The sequence below is a fragment of the Ranitomeya variabilis genome, chromosome 3, assembly GCF_051348905.1.
Source record: "Ranitomeya variabilis isolate aRanVar5 chromosome 3, aRanVar5.hap1, whole genome shotgun sequence".
In the NCBI taxonomy this organism is placed as follows: Eukaryota; Metazoa; Chordata; class Amphibia; order Anura; family Dendrobatidae; genus Ranitomeya; species Ranitomeya variabilis.
Window position 1 is genome coordinate 690,832,987 of NC_135234.1, and position 21,738 is coordinate 690,854,724.

Consider the following 21,738-nt stretch of genomic DNA (forward strand, 5'->3'; position numbering starts at 1 on the left):
TCAGTCCTAAAATGTGGGTGGTTATCTATGTGCTCAGTTGATATTGACCATCTGTTGTAAAGTAATGCCATGATAAGGGAAGATGTTGCCTAGCTAGATGGCATGGAAGTAGCTCCTTAATATAATAGATAGCTCAATATGGGGTGGCTGAAATGAAGGCCCAGGGGCACATAAATTGGTAGTAGTAATAAAGTTTAAAACTGCAAAATATAATGGATGGTGCGGCAATAGGGGCTAACTTGTATACCCGCTATCAGTGGCGTGGAGAGCTACAAGGACGCCATGGGAGAATAATGTGGCACTATTACAAGAGGCACAAATGGCTGTGGAGCCGCGCATAAGCACCCTGCTGACCAGGGATGCCGTGATAAGATAGAATGGTATGACCGCATTTACCTGCTTCTAGCGTGGTGTCCAGGATAGTGGACCTGCAGTCATATACATGAAGGTAAAAAAAAAATTTTTACCAGACAGAGGAGGATTCATAAAAAAAACTCTAATCCCCCAATTTATCAAAGCAATTTTGCCAAAATTCTGGGGTAAATTGCTTTGAAAAGTCAAAAAACTTTTGTGCAACTCAGAGTTGAGATATTTCATTCCAATTTTTTAAAATATTTTCACACCAGTCAGAGACTGGAGTAAGATTATTGTTGTGGAGGACAGAGACTCGCGCTACTTGTCGGATGCTACTGATTTATTAAGAGGAGTGCACTTCTTCATGAATCTGACTCCAACATGTGCCCTCATCAAGACAAATGAGAAAATAATAATAATCTTTATTTTTATATAGCACTAACATATTCCGCAGCGCTTTACAGTTTTGCACACATTATCATCACTGTCCCTGATGGGGCTCACAATCTAAATTCCCTATCAGTATGGCTTTGGAGTGTGGGAGGGAACCGGAGTGCCCGGAGGAAATCCAACGCAAACACGGGGAGAACATGCAAACTCTTTGCAGATGTTGTCCTTGGTGGGATTTGAACCCAGGACTCCAGCGCTGCAAGGCTGCAGTTCTATCCACTGAGCCACCGTGCTGCCCAGAAAATCGCCTATCTTGACGAATCGGACCCTATAACTATAAATTAGTAGAGAAAACTCAGTAAACCCAAACACAGTCTCATATAATTGCTTATAAGGGTCATATAGTAGAGATTTAAGAAGAAGGTTTTCTAAACGACTTGTGATTTAAGGTTGGCCTGTATAGTTTGTCACTTTGGACACAATTCCATAAGGTGAAACAACAAATGGATTGACTTCTTGTCACGGTGAAGCAGAGAGGATGCCCAGCGTGTGGCGCAACACCAGGGAAGATGTCCAAAGAGACACTGGCGATAGGGAGAAGGGAGAGGGGTCACCTTCTAACATTAACCTGAGTCTGATCCCTGCACTCCCTATCGTCCCTAGACAGGTCCTTCCCCCATGAGTGATCACGTGCCTAAGTTTTCGCTGGCCCTGAACTTACCAGGCCAGCGAGACACTTGTCCCACTACTATAATAAGACAGCAGGAGGAAGGTACGACAAACAGTGGGAAAACATGCAACAAATAACACCCCTTAGCTTCTCCACCACGAAACTTCACTGCTGCAACTGGAACACCTCAGCTTATCCGGAGCCTGGCTCCTTCAAAGAGGTCAGTATAGATGAACTATAACCAGCAAGGAACGAAGCTAGGAGTGGGTTTATGTAGTGGAAGGTAGCGGTCACAAGTAGCTGCAGCTGAGAACTCAAGCTCCAAGTTCACAGACAAAGGGTCCTTAACCTTGTCAGCATTGAATGAAAGTAAATCCACTCCAATTCAAGGTAAATGACAAACGGATCCTAAAGAGGACCTGCGATCCAATTGTGACCATCTGATCCCAGATCCTCCAAGAGTCACATCAGGACGTGAAACACCGGTGACACTTTTACAATGATCTTGGAACTTAGTTGAACTTACATTAGGCAAATCTGTGGCATAAATTACTTTTCACTGATCACACCTGACAACAATGTAAAAAATGCAAGATGGTAGATCTGTTTCTCATCAGATATCTTGGCATCTATCACACGTTATATGACAAAAATGCGCCGGTAGAAAATGACCCAAAATATCAAGAGCATGGACAGCTTTAGGAAGTGATCTCTGATTGTAATAGTATATATTGTTATATATATTTACTTTCATCACATCTATCCAGTCCCTGTGCTCTAAAAAAAAGGTCTGTATCAGTTACATATTAGTGATATATTCGTTTTGCGACATCACTATTCCACTTTCTGTAGAAGCGTCTCACATTTTGTAATCTGCAGTCCCTCCCTGCTTGCTATTACTTATTATAGTTATACTTGTTATGGGTTAATGATACACAATTAATGATCATAAATATTTGAATTTGCATAAACATAAAAATAGCGAATATGATAGAAACAAGATGTGTGTAATAGCAATGATTGCTATATGACAACACCCTGGGTGTGCACATGAAGTATGAGAATGATGACACAGGAATCTGCTTCCTAATAAAAATACAAACTGAGGTCACGCATTGAACGTTTCCACATTCCACAACGGATCCAGCTAGTAAAGCGAGACGCAGCTACATGTGCTTCACTATACAGTACGAGCTGGAGAATCGTGCATGCAGCCAGGCCTGCGGAGTTATCACTAATTTCTGGGCTATGAAACTGCATTGTAATCTTTCCAAAAAACTCTACATTGCCAATAGTTGCTCCAAACTAACCCATCTATTCAGTAACCTTGTGTGTTCCCCCACCCAGTGCTTCAATGGCGGAAAAAGAATAAGCTTCTCATCCGCTCTGATGTTCTTGATGAGGGCTTTCTCTCTCTCATCTTTTCTTAATAAATATCACCCTCACTCCCTGAACTTTCCTAAAGTTCACAATTGTAATCATAATGTCCTTCATGTTGAACGTATTTGGTGGTCTTCCTTGGTAGAGTGACCATCTCCCAACTATTCTTATTTTAACCCTCCCATGAAGCTGGCCTGTGCTTATGGTACTGGAGCATTAGACCCATTGGTGTAAGATCTCTTACAAAATCAGTAACAATGTTTCTCAGAGGAGCCTTAAAGGGACACTGTCACCTGAATTTGGAGGGAACAATTTTTAGCCATAGGGGCGGGGTTTTCGGGTGATTGATTCACCCTTTCCTTACCCGCTGGCTGCATGCTGGCTGCAATATGGGATTGAAGTTCATTCTCTGTCCTCCGTAGTACATGCCTGCACAAGGCAAGGGTGAATCAAACACCCGAAAACCCCGCCCCTATGGCTAAAGATTGTTCCCTCCAAATTCAGGTGACAGTGTCCCTTTAAAGGTCCATTTACACTACATGATCACGGTAGTTAATCAATCGTCTTACCAGCTCATCCGCGGTCATTAGACAGACTGTCTGTCCTTCCAATGTGGACAGAACGATCAATAATTGAGTGTTCTGTGCATATACACTGTCATTGTTTGTGACAGCACATGTCCAGATTATACAAGATGAAGCAAGATTAAAAATCATTTCACTGGACAAATTATGAATTTGCTCATTTGGCCGTTGATTACACTGCACGGTTATCCGGAAACAAGAGTTCCTAGGAATGATCATTCACAATAATCAGCCGGTGTAAATGCACCATTACTTAGAACTTATGTGTACTCTTCACAGATTCGCTGCTGGGAGATAGACCTCAGGGGTTAGCCATACCAAACCCAAGCCTAGAAAAAAATACACAGAGCAGGTAAAGAACACTACACTTTACAATGAGTCACATTGAAGTTTAATGTAGATAAATGTAAGAACATGCACCAGGGCAGAGGAAATAAAATGTACAATTCTGTACTAAATAGTAAAACACTGGGTAACAATTACACTAAAAAACGCTTGGGCGTATGGGTGGACAGCAAACTCTACTTTAGTGACCAGTGCCAGGCAGCTACTGCCAAGGCTAATAAAATAATGGAATGTATTAAAAGAGGCAGAGATCTTCATGACGATAACATAGTTGTACCTCTATGTTAGTCACTAGTGTGGCCACAGTTAGAGTACAGTGTATTTGGTCTCCAGTTTATAATAACACAGCTGAACTAAAGGGGGTGGGGATGTAAAAGGATGTGGCATAAAGAATAAGAATCCCCAGCCCAGTGTGGCATTTGTGCATGAGGACTGCCATCTACTGTCCAAACAGGACCCTACAGGACCAACCGAAAGTGGGAGAGTTTCAGAAGGGACAAATTTAGATGGAGCACCAGGTCAGGTGACTTAGATAACGTATAAGAGGTCAAGCGGGAAAGGTTTTGGCGCCAAGACGAGGGACGGTCAGGATGTGTGTCGAGGAAGATGCTGAGGCCAGGGTATCAGGCCGTGCCAGGAAGACTCGAATCAGCGGATTGTGGCGCGACTGGAATCAGAACCCAGACGGCGCCAGACAAGTTCCGGAACCCAGACGCTGTCGGTCAACTCTTAAACAACAGACCTTAGTGTGTCAAGATCTGGGACTCAGATGATGCCAGTAAAGAGCTTCATGCCACCGGGTATGAGAAACAACCATCGGTGGTGAAGCACCGAAGTTTCATGGGGAAGGATGCCTAAGGTGGGGAACGGGAGGCTGTTACTTTCAGCATGGACGTACGGTACAGAGGTTGGCATGGGATAGGACAGCAGACAGGACAGGGCCCGGTTGATACGAAGGAGCGAAGGAGGCCCAACGAGCCTTGCTAGACTTTGTCAGAAGGACTTGCGGCCTAGTGGGAAAAAACAGAGATCCCCACTAGTGCCTGTGCTAGAGGAAGAATAGTACAGTGACTTTCATAGTACTTGGAGCAATACTCCTGTTAGAAAGTTATAAGATTATAGAACAAGAGACTATTGTAATAAATATAGTGACCCTAAGGATTTATTGTATACCTTGTATTGTATATCTCATGCTGTAATTACTCTTCTTTGCACTATTCATCGTTGCTATCAGGTACGGACTGGGGCTGAAATTCAGCCCTGGCATTTGAAATCACACAGGCCCATGCTGTCCCAATCTTCAAGCACCAGATGGGATATATTACTAATTTTACCCTCCGTGGAGGAAAGCAAGATTTACTACAAGACCAATATTTCTAATGATACCTCCGTCACAACTCTTTAACATTATGGGTGTCTTGAGAACACTGATTCTGTTAACAACGTAGTAGGCAATGTGGCCCACAACCAGACAGGCCCTTCTGGCATTTGCCAGAATTGCCCAATGGCCAGTCCAGCCCTGGTTGCTATAGATACCACAATTTCCTGCCATGCTAGAAAAATATAGATTAATTGATTACTTCCACCTTGTACCTGTCTGCGTGTTGCATCCAGTCACCTGCTTACACAGAGAGGAGCGAATAGGGTTATTAAGGGAATGGGTGGACTGCAATACGAGAACAGGTTATCAAATGGGGTTATTTAGTGTGGAAAAACAAAGGCTTAGGGGCGATCTTATTACAGTGCACAAATGTGAGGGGACAGGACAGAGATCTTTAAAATGATATTTCCACACCCACGTCTGAAATGGTGACACGGGGGGAAACATTTAGAGGAAAGAAGGTTTATCATAATCACGGACGGCCATTTCATACTGTAAGAGCAATGAGACTTATCGATCTCCCTGCAGGGCCAGTTTTAGGCAAGGTGGGGCCCTATGCAAAAGTTTCAAATGGGGCCCCAAATGCTAACATATTGCACATCACACAGAAGAATGTATGTTGTATTTACATGCGCTGAGTTCATGCCGCTAAAAGAGTGTGATCGACAATACTGAAGTCGTTCGACGCTTGTTTCGCGGCCTCTTTACACCAACTGAGAAAGAATGATGGGAACAGAACAATCACTATTAGGAAATCTGTCCCCATACAGTATCATGTTATCAGCAGCTCATCTGCAGTTTACACCGTCAATGGGCTGCTGAGAACAATGATTTTTGCTCCTGCATAAACAATCACTCAAATATGCAGCATTTTGATTGTTTAGTATAATACACCCCATAGTCCTCCATATATTATAATGTGCACCACAGTCCTCCATATTGTAAAATGCAAACCCCATAGTCCTCCTTATAATGTAATGTGCCCCATAGTCCTCCATATAGTATAATACACTCCCCATAGTCTTCCATATAGTATAATACACTCCCCATAGTCCTCAATATAGTATAATACACTCCCTATAGTCCTCCATATATTAAAATACACTCCTCAGTGCTCCATATAGTATTATACACTACCCAGTCCTCCATATAGTATAATACACTCCTCATAGTCCTCCATATATTAAAATACACTGCTCAGTCCTCCATATGGTATAATACTCGCCTCATAGTGCTCCATATAGTATTATACACTCCCCATAGTCCTCCATATAGTATAGTACACTCCTCATAGTCCTCCATATATTAAAATACACTGCTCAGTCCTCCATACAGTATAATACACTCCTCGGTCCTCCATATAGCATAATATACTCCTCAGTCCTCCATACAGTATAATACACTCCTCGGTCCTCCATATAGCATAATATATTCCTCAGTCCTCCATATATTAAAATAAACTGCTCAGTCCTCCATATAGTAAAATATACTCCTCATAGTGCTCCATATAGTATAATGCACCGCCATAGTCATCCATGTAGTACAATTCACTTCCCATAGTATAATGCACCCCATAGTTCTTCATATAGTATAATGCAGCCCACATATAGTATAATGCTGCCACCCCACAGAAGATAATGAAGCCCCATGAGTATAATGCTGCCCCGTGATACAATATAATGTAACCCCCATAGAATATAATGTAGCCCCCTTATATAGTATAATGCAGCCTGTTGTGAAATTGGATTCTGGGCTCCCCCGGTGGCCACTTGTGGAATTTAACTTGTGTGCATCATCCCCTCTGTTCACCTGCTCCTATCAGGATGTGGGAGTCGCTATATAACCTTGCTCCTCTGTCAGTTTCATGCCGGTCAACAATGTAATCAGTAGCCTTTCTGTGCTTGTTCCTGCTACTAGACAACTCCCAGCTAAGTTGGACTTTTGTCCTTGTGTGTTTTTGCATTTTGTTCCTGTTCACAGCTGCTGTTTCGTTACTGTGTCTGGAAAGCTCTTGTGAGCGGAAATTGCCACTCTGGTGTTATGAGTTAATGCTAGAGTCTTAAAGTAATTTCTGGATGGTGTTTTGATAGGGTTTTCTGCTGACCATGAAAGTGCCCTTTCTGTCTTCATGCTATCTAGTAAGCGGACCTCGATTTTGCTAAACCTACTTTCATACTACGTTTGTCATTTCATCTTAAATCACCGCCAATATATGTGGGGGCCTCTGTCTGCCTTTTGGGAAAATTTCTCTAGAGGTGAGCCAGGACTGTCTTTTCCTCTGCTAGGATTAGGTAGTTCTCCGGCTGGCGCTGGGCATCTAGGGATAAAAAAACGTAGGCATGCTACCCGGCCACTTCTAGTTGTGCGGCAGGTTTAGTTCATGGTCAGTATAGTTTCCATCTTCCAAGAGCTAGTTCTCATATATGCTGGGCTATGTTCTCTCGCCATTGAGAATCATGACAGTTTGACCGGCCCAAAAAAGGGTTAAATTACTGGCTGAGAAAGGAGAGAAAAAAGAAGTCTGCTACAATTTTTTTTTTTTTTTTTCCCCTCTAGTTCTGAGTGTGCTCTTAATTGAATCACTTGCTAGTCTGCCTATACTGCAGCCTTCCTCTCTTCCTCTCCTTCTAATCCTTGAATGGCTCTGTGTTCACCTGTTTCAAATGGATCTTCAGAGTGTAGCTACAGGTTTGAATAATCTCGCCACAAAGGTACAAAATTTGCAAGATTTTGTTGTTCATGCACCTATGTCTGAGCCTAGAATTCCTTTGCCTGAATTCTTCTCGGGGAATAGATCTCACTTTCAAAATTTTAAAAATAATTGCAAATTGTTTTTGTCCCTGAAGTCTCGCTCTGCCGGAGACCCTGCACAGCAGGTCAGGATTGTAATTTCCTTGCTCCGGGGCGACCCTCAAGACTGGGCTTTTGCATTGGCACCAGGGGATCCTGCGTTGCTCAATGTGGATGCGTTTTTTCTGGCCTTGGGGTTGCTTTATGAGGAACCTCATTTAGAGCTTCAGGCGGAAAAGGCCTTGATGTCCTTGTCTCAGGGGCAAGATGAAGCTGAAATATACTGCCAAAAATTCCGCAAATGGTCTGTGCTTACTCAGTGGAATGAGTGCGCCCTGGCGGCGATTTTCAGAGAAGGTCTCTCTGATGCCATTAAGGATGTTATGGTGGGGTTCCCTGTGCCTGCGAGTCTGAATGAGTCCATGACGATGGCTATTCAGATCGATAGGCGTCTGCGGGAGCGCAAACCTGTGCACCATTTGGCGGTGTCTACTGAGAAAACGCCAGAAAATATGCAATGTGATAGAATTCTGTCCAGAAGCGAGCGGCAGAATTTTAGACGAAAAAATGGGTTGTGCTTCTATTGTGGTGATTCAACTCATGTTATATCAGCATGCTTTAAGCGTACTAAGAAGCCTGACAAATCTGTTTCAATTAGCACTTTACAGTCTAAGTTTATTCTATCTGTGACCCTGATTTGTTCTTTGTCATCTATTACCGCGGACGCCTATGTCGACTCTGGCGCTGCTTTGAGTCTTATGGATTGGTCCTTTGCCAAACGCTGTGGGTATGATTTGGAGCCATTGGAGGCTCCGATACCTCTGAAAGGGATTGACTCCACCCCATTGGCTAGTAATAAACCACAATACTGGACACAAGTGACTATGCGTGTTAATCCGGATCACCAGGAGGTTATTCGCTTTCTGGTGCTGTATAATCTACATGATGTTTTGGTGCTGGGATTGCCATGGCTGCAATCTCATAACCCAGTCCTCGACTGGAGAGCTATGTCTGTGTTAAGCTGGGGATGTAAAGGAACTCATGGGGACGTACCTTTGGTTTCCATTTCATCATCTATTCCCTCTGAGATTCCTGAATTCTTGTCTGACTTTCGTGACGTTTTTGAAGAACCCAAGGTTGGTTCACTACCTCCGCACCGGGAGTGCGATTGTGCCATAGACTTGATCCCGGGTAGTAAATACCCTAAGGGTCGTTTATTTAATCTGTCTGTGCCTGAACACGCTGCTATGCGAGAATATATAAAGGAGTCCTTGGAAAAGGGACATATTCGTCCTTCGTCATCTCCCTTAGGAGCCGGTTTTTTCTTTGTGTCTAAGAAAGACGGCTCTTTGAGGCCGTGTATTGATTATCGACTTTTGAATAAAATCACGGTTAAATATCAATATCCGTTACCACTGCTTACTGATTTGTTTGCTCGTATAAAGGGGGCCAAGTGGTTCTCTAAGATTGATCTCCGTGGGGCGTATAATTTGGTGCGAATCAAGCAGGGGGATGAGTGGAAAACCGCATTTAATACGCCCGAGGGCCATTTTGAGTATTTGGTGATGCCTTTTGGTCTTTCAAATGCCCCTTCAGTCTTCCAGTCCTTTATGCATGACATTTTCCGCGATTATTTGGATAAATTTATGATTGTGTATCTGGATGATATTCTGATTTTTTCGGATGACTGGGACTCTCATGTCCAGCAGGTCAGGAGGGTTTTTCAGGTTTTGCGGTCTAATTCCTTGTGTGTGAAGGGTTCTAAGTGTGTTTTTGGGGTTCAGAAGATTTCCTTCTTGGGATACATTTTTTCCCCCTCTTCCATCGAGATGGATCCTGTCAAGGTTCAGGCTATTGGTGATTGGACGCAACCCTCTTCTCTTAAGAGTCTTCAGAAATTTTTGGGCTTTGCTAACTTTTATCGTCGATTTATTGCTGGTTTTTCTGATGTTGTAAAACCATTGACTGATTTGACTAAGAAGGGTGCTGATGTTGCTGATTGGTCCCCTGCTGCTGTGGAGGCCTTTCGGGAGCTCAAGCGCCGCTTTTCTTCCGCCCCAGTGTTGCGTCAGCCTGATGTTGCTCTTCCTTTTCAGGTTGAGGTCGACGCTTCTGAAATCGGAGCTGGGGCGGTGTTGTCGCAGAGAAGTTCCGACTGCTCCGTGATGAGACCTTGTGCTTTTTTTTCCCGTAAATTTTCGCCCGCCGAGCGGAATTATGATATTGGGAATCGGGAGCTTTTGGCCATGAAGTGGGCTTTTGAGGAGTGGCGTCACTGGCTTGAGGGGGCCAGACATCAGGTGGTGGTATTGACTGACCACAAAAATTTAATTTACCTTGAGTCTGCCAGGCGCCTGAATCCTAGACAAGCGCGCTGGTCGTTGTTTTTCTCTCGGTTTAATTTTGTGGTGTCTTACCTACCGGGTTCTAAGAATGTTAAGGCGGATGCCCTTTCTAGGAGTTTTGAGCCTGACTCCCCTGGTAATTCTGAGCCCACAGGTATCCTTAAAGATGGAGTGATATTGTCTGCCGTTTCTCCAGACCTGCGGCGGGCCTTGCAGGAGTTTCAGGCGGATAGACCTGATCGTTGCCCACCTGGTAGACTGTTTGTTCCTGATGATTGGACCAGTAGAGTCATCTCTGAGGTTCATTCTTCTGCGTTGGCAGGTCATCCTGGAATCTTTGGTACCAGGGATTTGGTGGCAAGGTCCTTCTGGTGGCCTTCCCTGTCACGAGATGTGCGAGGCTTTGTGCAGTCTTGTGACGTTTGTGCTCGGGCCAAGCCTTGTTGTTCTCGGGCTAGTGGATTGTTGTTACCCTTGCCTATCCCAAAGAGGCCTTGGACGCACATCTCGATGGATTTTATTTCGGATCTGCCTGTTTCTCAGAAGATGTCTGTCATCTGGGTGGTGTGTGACCGTTTCTCTAAGATGGTCCATCTGGTTCCCTTGCCTAAGTTGCCTTCTTCTTCCGAGTTGGTTCCTCTGTTTTTTCAAAATGTTGTTCGTTTGCATGGTATTCCGGAGAATATCGTTTCTGACAGAGGGACCCAATTCGTGTCTAGATTTTGGCGGGCATTCTGTGCTAGGATGGGCATAGATTTGTCTTTTTCGTCTGCTTTCCATCCTCAGACTAATGGCCAGACCGAGCGGACTAATCAGACCTTGGAGACATATTTGAGGTGTTTTGTGTCTGCGGATCAGGATGATTGGGTTGCTTTTTTGCCTTTGGCGGAGTTCGCCCTCAATAATCGGGCCAGCTCTGCCACCTTGGTGTCCCCGTTTTTCTGTAATTCGGGGTTTCATCCTCGATTTTCCTCCGGTCAAGTGGAATCTTCGGATTGTCCTGGAGTGGATGCTGTGGTGGAGAGGTTGCATCAGATTTGGGGGCAGGTGGTGGACAATTTGAAGTTGTCCCAGGAGAAGACTCAGCTTTTTGCCAACCGCCGTCGTCGTGTTGGTCCTCGGCTTTGTGTTGGGGACTTGGTGTGGTTGTCTTCTCGTTTTGTCCCTATGAGGGTTTCTTCTCCTAAGTTTAAGCCTCGGTTCATCGGCCCGTACAAGATATTGGAGATTCTTAACCCTGTGTCCTTCCGTTTGGACCTCCCTGCATCCTTTTCGATTCATAATGTTTTTCATCAGTCATTGTTGCGCAGGTATGAGGTACCAGCTGTGCCTTCCGTTGAGCCTCCTGCTCCGGTGTTGGTTGAGGGTGAGTTGGAGTACGTTGTGGAAAAGATCTTGGACTCTCGTGTTTCCAGACGGAAACTCCAGTATCTGGTCAAATGGAAGGGATACGGTCAGGAGGATAATTCTTGGGTCACTGCCTCTGATGTTCATGCCTCCGATCTTGTCCGTGCCTTTCATAGGGCTCATCCTGATCGCCCTGGTGGTTCTGGTGAGGGTTCGGTGCCCCCTCCTTGAGGGGGGGGGGTACTGTTGTGAAATTGGATTCTGGGCTCCCCCGGTGGCCACTTGTGGAATTTAACTTGTGTGCATCATCCCCTCTGTTCACCTGCTCCTATCAGGATGTGGGAGTCGCTATATAACCTTGCTCCTCTGTCAGTTTCATGCCGGTCAACAATGTAATCAGTAGCCTTTCTGTGCTTGTTCCTGCTACTAGACAACTCCCAGCTAAGTTGGACTTTTGTCCTTGTGTGTTTTTGCATTTTGTTCCTGTTCACAGCTGCTGTTTCGTTACTGTGTCTGGAAAGCTCTTGTGAGCGGAAATTGCCACTCTGGTGTTATGAGTTAATGCTAGAGTCTTAAAGTAATTTCTGGATGGTGTTTTGATAGGGTTTTCTGCTGACCATGAAAGTGCCCTTTCTGTCTTCATGCTATCTAGTAAGCGGACCTCGATTTTGCTAAACCTACTTTCATACTACGTTTGTCATTTCATCTTAAATCACCGCCAATATATGTGGGGGCCTCTGTCTGCCTTTTGGGAAAATTTCTCTAGAGGTGAGCCAGGACTGTCTTTTCCTCTGCTAGGATTAGGTAGTTCTCCGGCTGGCGCTGGGCATCTAGGGATAAAAAAACGTAGGCATGCTACCCGGCCACTTCTAGTTGTGCGGCAGGTTTAGTTCATGGTCAGTATAGTTTCCATCTTCCAAGAGCTAGTTCTCATATATGCTGGGCTATGTTCTCTCGCCATTGAGAATCATGACAGCAGCCCCTCCATAAAATATAATGCAGCCCCCTCATATAGTATAACGCAGCCCCTCCATAGAATATATGGTAGCCCCCTCATAGAGTATAATGTAGCCCCTCCATAGAATTCAATGTAGCCCTCCTTATATAGTATAATGTAGTCCCCCATAGAATATAATGTAGCCCCTCATAGAGTATGATGCAATCATCCCTCATAGAATATAATAAATTTAATACATAGAATAAATTTAATACATAGAATATTGTTAGGGCTAGCGGAATGCACCAAATAATTAGAGAAAAGGAAAATGGTGCGTTCACAGCCCAGGATCCACCGTGCAGAGATGGAACCTGCTGCTAAGCAATGACGGACTATATGGCGGTACAGTGAGAATACACACACGGGTTAGCTTCACCCTCTGTGAAAGAAGCGAACCCTGTTGCGTCACAGGGCCGCAGTACCGCACGTAACAGAAATAATAATTAAGTAGCATGAGAGAGCATGCGGTGCCGCACTGGCGGACGCCAATAACCACCCAGACTTGGGTTTGGAAAGCGAGGTGATAGCGCATGGCGCCGTACTGACGGTCACAGCAATAGACGCTGTTTGTGTACAAGTGTTGGCAACAAGTCGGGCGCTAGATTACAATCATCCTCCTTACGCGAGCATTCAAAGACAAGGGAGGGGATGTTTAAAGAGCGACTTTCACTCACAACAAACGCACGAAAACAAGTGTATACTAGTGCATGGCCTTGCGGCCATGCAAACCTTTTATAGATGCAGCATGTACAGGACCTTCCTAGAGGACTAATGAGAACTGCTACAGTTACTGAGCAACTTCAGGACCTTCCTAGAGGACCAATAGGAGCTACTGCAGTACCTGACATGTGACCCCAGACCTCCACTGAGAGGTCTTCCTTTGGGCATGCTCAAAAGGGGAAAAGCAGGACTTGGTCCCAGAGACATCTGCTTGCCGCTGATCAGTACAGGCTATAATGGCAGAGCCTGGAAAGGCAGCAGTAACCCTTTGCACAGAATCAGACTGAGCGAGACACTGGGACCGACGTCTCCACTGAGCAGGCTCCACTGCGGCTGATGCAGAATGAGAGACCATAGCAGACATGGCTCGAGATTCCCCCTGTGCAGCGGCGGGAACTCGACTCCTAACAGAATATAATGTAGCCCCCAAGAGAATATAATACAGCCCACCTCCCCATAGAATATAATGTAGCCCCTTCAAAGAGTTTGATGCAATCCTCACCATAGAATATAATACAGCCCCCTCATAGAATATAATGTAGGCCCCCCATAGAATATAATACAGCCCCACCACAGAATATAATACAGCCCCCATAGAATATAATAGACCTCCATAGAATCTAAAACAGCCCCCATAGAATATAATGTAGGTCCCCATAAAATCTAATACAGAACCCCCAAAAGAATCTAATGTAGGCCCCCATAGAATCTAATACAACCCCCATGAAATATCATGTAGGCCCCTGTTATGATCCTTAGTGGTTGAGGATCACAAATTACTCCAGCTAAGTAACCTACATAGGACAAGCTCTAGGGAGGTGGCAAACTGGACTGACCGCAAATCTGAACCTATCCAAACACACTAGAAGTAGCCGGTGAACGTGCCTAAAAATCCTAGACGTCTCGAGCCAGCCTGAGGAACTAACTACCCCTAGAGAGAAAGAAAGACCTCTCTTGCCTCCAGAGAAATAATCCCCAAAGAAATAGAAGCCCCCAACATATAATAACGGTGAGGTAAGAGGAAGGCACATACACAGGGGTGAAAACAGATTTAGCAAATGAGGCCCACTAATACTAGATAGCAGAAAATAGTAAAGGGGTCTGTGCGGTCTGTAAAAAACCCTTACAAAATATCCACACTGAGATTTCAAGAACCCCCGCACCAACTAACGGTGTGGGGGGGAGAAACTCAGTCCCCTAGAGCAACCAGCAAGCGAGGAAATCACATTTTAGCGAGCTGGACTAAAAACATAATAAATGCTGATAATCAAAAAATGATCAAACAAAAACTTAGCTTGTCTTGGAGAGACTGGGAGCAAGGTAGTCACAAGGAATCTGAAGAGCACTGAATACATTGAGAGCAGGCAAGGAACTGAGTATCCAGGTGAACTAAATAGGAAACCAACCAAGGATAACGAACCAGCTGATGCTGCCAACCTGCAGAAAGACAACACTACACAGTACCGCTTGTGACCACTAGAGGGAGCCCAAAAACAGAGTTCACAACAGTACCCCCCCCCTTGAGGAGGGGTCACCGAACCCTCATCAAGACCCCCAGGGCGATCAGGACGAGCCGCGTGGAAGGCACGAACCAAATCGGCCGCACGAACATCAGAGGCGACAACCCAGGAATTATCCTCCTGACCATAGCCCTTCCACTTAACCAAATACTGAAGCCTCCGTCTAGAGATACGAGAATCCAAAATCTTCTCCACCACGTACTCCAATTCGCCCTCGACCAGCACCGGAGCAGGAGGCTCAACAGAAGGAACCACAGGTACCACATACCTCCGCAACAAAGACCTATGGAACACATTATGAATGGCAAACGATGCTGGGAGATCCAAACGAAAAGACACCGGGTTAAGGATTTCCAAGATCTTATAAGGACCGATGAAGCGAGGCTTGAATTTAGGAGAGGAGACCTTCATAGGAACATACCGAGAAGACAGCCACACCAAATCCCCAACACGAGGTCGGGGACCCACACCGCGGCGGCGGTTGGCAAAGCGCTGAGCCTTCTCTGAAATTTGCAGCCAAGGCACACTCATTCCATTGAGTAAGCACCGACCATTTCCGAAATTTTTGACAATACACCTCTGCTTCATCCTGACCTTGAGAGATAGCCAGCAACGCTTTTTCTGCCTGATTCTCAAGATTAGGCTCCTCATAAAGCAGTCCAAGAGCCAGAAAAAATGCATCTACATTAAGCAATGCAGGATCTCCTGGCGCCAGAGAGAAAGCCCAATCTTGAGGGTCGCCACGCAACAAGGAGATAACAATTTTAACTTGCTGAGCGGAATCACCAGAAGAACGAGGTCTCAGAGATAGAAATAACTTACAATTATTCTTAAAGTTTAGAAACCTAGATCTACCACCAGAAAACAATTCAGGAATGGGTATCTTTGGTTCTGACATAGGGCTATGAATAACAAAATCCTGAATACTTTGCACCCGTGCAGTCAGATGATCCACACTAGAAGTCAGAGTCTGAAAATTCATGTCTGCAGCTGAGCTCAAAACCACCCAGAGTTCAAGGGGATGAAAGAAGCTAAACAGACTGCAGCAAAGGAAAAGCGGGAGGAAAAAAAAAAAAAAATGTACTCAGGTCTTCTTTTTATCCCACTTCTGCGATGCATTAAACACTTTTGAGGCCTGCTCTACAGTTATGATCCTTAGTGGTTGAGGATCACAAATTACTCCAGCTAAGTAACATACATAGGACAAGCTCTAGGGAGGTGGCAAACTGGACTGACCGCACATCTGAACCTATCCAAACACACTAGAAGTAGCCGGTGAACGTGCCTAAAAATCCTAGACGTCTTGAGCCAGCCTGAGGAACTAACTACCCCTAGAGAGAAAGAAAGACCTCTCTTGCCTCCAGAGAAATAATCCCCAAAGAAATAGAAGCCCCCAACATATAATAACGGTGAGGTAAGAGGAAGGCACATACACAGGGGTGAAAACAGATTTAGCAAATGAGGCCCACTAATACTAGATAGCAGAAAATAGTAAAGGGGTCTGTGCGGTCGGTAAAAAACCCTTACAAAATATCCACACTGAGATTTCAAGAACCCCCGCACCAACTAACGGTGTGGGGGGGGAGAAACTCAGTCCCCTAGAGCAACCAGCAAGCGATGAAATCACATTTTAGCGAGCTGGACTAAAAACATAATAAATGCTGATAATCAAAAAATGATCAAACAAAAACTTAGCTTGTCTTGGAGAGACTGGGAGCAAGGTAGTCACAAGGAATCTGAAGAGCACTGAATACATTGAGAGCAGGCAAGGAACCGAGTATCCAGGTGAACTAAATAGGAAACCAACCAAGGATAACGAACCAGCTGATGCTGCCAACCTGCAGAAAGACAACACTACACAGTACCGCTTGTGACCACTAGAGGGAGCCCAAAAACAGAGTTCACAACAGGCCCCCATAGAACCTAATACAGCCCCCCATAGAATCTAATACAGCTCCCCCCCAGAGAATGGCCACACAGTCCAGTAATCACTCATTGATATATATATTAAAAAAAACCCACACAATCCTCACTTCTCCTCGTGCTCCATGCTGCTCCCGTCTCCACAGCTACAGTCTGCCTGACACACAGCAGCAGGGCCGGCTCCAGGTTTCTGAGGGCCCCGGGCGAAAGAGTCTCAGTGGCCCCCCCCCCTTTAACACATACCACGATTCATAATGCACAGATACAGGAGAGAAATATAGCACAGCCACGTAGCATATAACACAGCCCACGTAGTATATAGCACAGCCCACGTGGTATATAGCACAGCCACGTAGTGTATAACAGCCCACGTAGTATATAGCACAGCCACGTAGTGTATAACAGCCCACGTAGTATATAGCACAGCCACGTAGTGTATAGCACAGCCACATAGTATATAGCACAGCCCACGTAGTATATAGCACAGCCCACGGAGTATATTAGCACAGCCCACGGAGTATATAGCACAGCCCACGGAGTATATAGCACAGCCCACGGAGTATATAGCACAGCCCACGGAGTATATAACACATCCATATAGTATATAGCACAGGCTGTCATGTAGTATATAGTCTATAAGTCCCACCCACACCCAGCATCACTCAGATGCCATACTGTAGGTCTGTGGTCTGCCCCGTACAGTCGCACCTTGTCCTCCCAGGCTGCATCCCCCCGCAATGCTTTGGGACCAGCCTGGAACTTGGAAGGAAGACTCACTGCTTTCACCATCACTCACGCCGTCGCCCACGTTGTATAGGGACGGCCCGGGTGCACCGTTCACTGACTGCTGGCTGCTTGTGCTCATCATCGTCTTCCTGTTTGGCGCCGGACCTGGCTGGACAGTGGACGATCGCTGAGCGCCTGAGCTCACCTGGAAGTGATGACACAGACGACCGCCGGCCCGGAAGTGACTCTTCATATCCATGGTGACGGTGTGGTGAGTATTTCAGCACCTGCGCAGCGAAACTCAGTCACAGAGAGAGATCTGTGCCGCGCCTGCTGCCAGGGATGGCTCCACCTCCGAGTCCTGGCTGGAGACGGAGATCACGGAGCTGATCTTGTATACTAATACACACACAGCACAGCAGGATGTAGTCTGGCTGCGGGGCCCCCTAGGTCATCAGTGTAGTACCGTCCGTGTCTGCACTGTTACTACCTTAAGTGGGCCCCCCCGTCTCGCCAGGGCCCTGGCACTTGCCCGGGTACGCCGGGTGCTGACGCCGGCCCTGCACAGCAGGTACGCGATGATGTGATGTCATTGTGCACCCGCAGTGTCAAAGGCAGAGAGGAATGATGGGACACGGAGCATCAGCTGACCCTCTCTCCTCCATCATTGCTTTGAACTGTACCGGCGTCTAAGACGCTGGTATAGTTGAATGAGTCGGCGCTCGTGGGGGGGACATCAGTGCTGGCAGGGGGAATCGGTGCTGGGTCCCCTGGGGGGGTGGGGGCCCTAGGCAGGTGCCTGGTCTGCCTGCTGCTAACGCCGGCCCTGTCTCCCTGCCACATTATTATTATTTATTTATATAGCACCATTAGTTCTATGGTGCTGTACATGAGAAGGGGTTACATCATAATACAAATATCACTTACAGTAAGCAAACTAACAATGACAGACTGATACAGAGGGAAGAGGCCCTTGCGGGCTTACATTCTACAGGATTTATTTGACTGGACTAGCGTTGCATACTGCGTTCGTCACTCCTATCCGTCTGTGCCGGATACGGATTATTCCAAGTGGGATTTTGTATCCCTATGTGACCCACAAAACCTATAAAGTACTTAAGTGAGGTACATTGATGAAGGTCGAAATTGACCGAAACGACTACGTATGTACTCTACTTTATTACATTTTCACTGCAATCATGTCCGTGTGTGCCAAGTTTATCTTTAAATATTGTACGGTTTGGGCACCTACTTGAGCACCACAAAAATAGTAGTGCCTACGGTCTTGCTTCTATAGATTCTACATGATGTCTTAATGGTTGATTCACTACAAAAGTACACTGGCCTCTCTCTGTACTCATTACCGCACTCTCGGTTATTGCCCTCTCTCTCTACACGTCACTGCCCTCTTGCTGTATATGTCACCGCCCTCTCTGTATTACACATCACCGTCCTCTGTGCACACCACCAACCTCTATATGCAAGTAACTGCCCTTCATATAAATGTCACTGCCCCCTCTGTATACACATCACCACTCTCTATATACACCTCACCGTCCCCTCTATGTACACGTCACTGCTCTCTCTCTCTATATATACAGTGCCTTGTCAAAGTATTCGGCTCCCTGGAACTTTTCAACCTTTTCCCATATATCATGCTTCAAACATAAAGATACCAAATGTAAATTTTTGGTGAAGAATAAACAACAAGTGGAACACAATTGTGAAGTTGAACGAAATTTATTTGTTATTTTACATTTTTGTGGAAATTCAAAAACTGAAAAGTGGGGCGTGCAATATTATTCGGCCCCATTAACTTAATACTTTGTTGCGCCACCTTTTGCTTTGATTACAGCTGCAAGTCGCTTGGGGTATGCCTCTATCAGTTTCGTACATCGAGAGACTGAAATTCTTGCCCTTTCTTCCTTGGCAAACAGCTCGAGCTCAGTGAGGTTTGATGGAGATCGTTTGTGAACAGCAGTTTTCGATTGGATTGAGGTCTGGACTTTGACTTGGCTATTCTAACACCTGGATACGTTTATTTGTGAACCATTCCATTGCAGATTTTGGTTTATGTTTGGGATCATTGTCTTGTTGGAAGACAAATCTCCGTCTCTGTCTCAGGTCTTTTGCAGACTCCAACAGGTTTTCTTCAAGAATGGTCTTGTATTTGGCTCCATCCATCTTCCCATCAATTTTAGCCATCTTCCCTGTCCCTGCTGAAGAAAAGCAGACCCAAACCATGATGCGGCCACCACCATGTTTGACAGTGGGGATGGCGTGTTCAGGGTGATGAGCTGTGTTGCCTTTATGCCAAACATATTGTTTGGCATTGTTGCCAAAAAGTTCGATTTTGGTTTCATCTGACCAGAGCACCTTCTTCCACATGTTTGGTGTGTCTCCCAGGTGGCTTGTTGCAAACTTTAAACAACACTTTTTATGGATATCTTTGAGAAATGGCTTTCTTCTTGCCACTCTTCCATAAAGGCCAGATTTGTGCAGTGTACGACTGATTGTTATCCTATGGACAGACCGTCCCACCTCAGCTGTAGATCTCTGCAGTTCATCCACAGTGATCATGGGCCTCTTGGCTGCATCTCTGATCAGTCTTCTCCTTGTTTGAGATGAAAGTTTAGAGGGACGGCCAGGTCTTGGTAGATTTGCAGTGGTATGATACTCCTTCCATTTCAATATGATCGCTTGCACAGTGCTCCTTGGGAGTTTAAAGTTTTGGAAATCATTTTGTATCCAAATCCGGCTTTAAACTTCTCCACAACAGTATCACGGACCTGCCTGTTGTGTTCCTTGGTCTTCATGATGCTCTCTGTGCTTCAAACAGAACCCTGAGACTATCACAGAGCAGGAGAAGTTATACGGAGACTTGACTACACACAGGTGGATTATATTTATCATCATTAGGCATTTAGGACAACATTGGATCATTAAGAGATCCACAATGAACTTCTGGAGTGAGTTTGCTGCACTGAAAGTAAAGAGGCCGAATAATATTGCACGCCCCACTTTTCAGTTTTTGAATTTCCACAAAAATTTAAAATAACCAATAAATTTCATTCAACGTCACAATTGTGTTCCACTTGTTGTTGATTCTTCACCAAAAATTTACATTTGGTATCTTTATGTTTGAAGCATGATATGTGGGAAAGGGTTGAAATGTTCCAGGGAGCCGAATACTTTCGCAAGGCACTGTATACAGTATATACAGCCCTGGAAAAAACCCCATCAGTAGATAAATTCAGCGCCAGAACTCCCATCAGTAGATGAATGAGTTTATTACAGTGGTCAATTTCAGTGTTAGATCAGCCCCATGATCCACTTGTATGACATGAACATACCTCCCAGTATGTCCTTAACTATGGTAATTAAATACTGGGAGTTGTTGTTACCTTCATCATCAGACCATACAGGAACCTCACTACTTATGAGATGTAGTCAGTATTACATCAGTTAACATCCTGGTCCCTTATACAGTAGATGACATCATACCTGATTGGAGTCATTCCCGTCCCTTTTGTCTTCATCTAGTACAGGTGCCATGATAAGATTTCATGGCCACAGATATTGTCTGCAAATTTCCCTCTTGTCCATCTTTGGCAGCATTTCCTGACACCGTGCTCTTAAAAATAAAAAGTATCATTATACTGCCAACAAAATATACTGTAAATATTTACTATGCTGCACCCGATTAACTAATTGCCCGTCAATGTGCTTCCTGCATAAAAATTCCCCCCACACTGTCTCGCTCCATAATATCCCTCCCACACCACACCTCCACATAATATACCCCCCACACACACACACACACACACTCATATCACCGCCCCCTATATACAAATCACCGCCCCCTGTGTACATATCACCGCCCTCTATAGACACATCACCGCCCCCTGCGTACATATCACTGCCCCGTGTACATATCACCGCCCCCTGTGTACATATCACCGCCCCCTCTGTGTATATATCACCGCCCTCTATATACACAACACCGCCCCCTATATACACATCACCGCTCCCTCTGTGTATATATCACCGCCTCCTATATACACATCACCGCCCCCTCTGTGTACATATCACCGCCTCCTATATACACATCACCGCCCCCTGTGTACATATCACTGCCCCCTCTGTGTACATATTACCGCCCTCTATATACACATCACCGCCCCCTCTGTGTATATATCACCGCCCTCTATATACACAACACCGCCCCCTATATACACATCACCGCTCCCTCTGTGTACATATTAC

General features: G+C 45.3%; 1 protein-coding gene across 2 annotated transcripts in view; it reads right to left on the minus strand.

Annotated features, from left to right (window-relative positions):
* Positions 1–21,738, minus strand: part of DLEU7 (deleted in lymphocytic leukemia 7) — a 48,082-nt gene that overhangs the window by 23,222 nt on the left and 3,122 nt on the right. For both annotated transcript variants that reach the window (XM_077298106.1, XM_077298105.1), the window contains exon 2: positions 20,977–21,106. The gene's annotated coding sequence lies outside the window, so the exon portion shown is untranslated. The remainder of the gene's footprint in view (positions 1–20,976; positions 21,107–21,738) is intronic.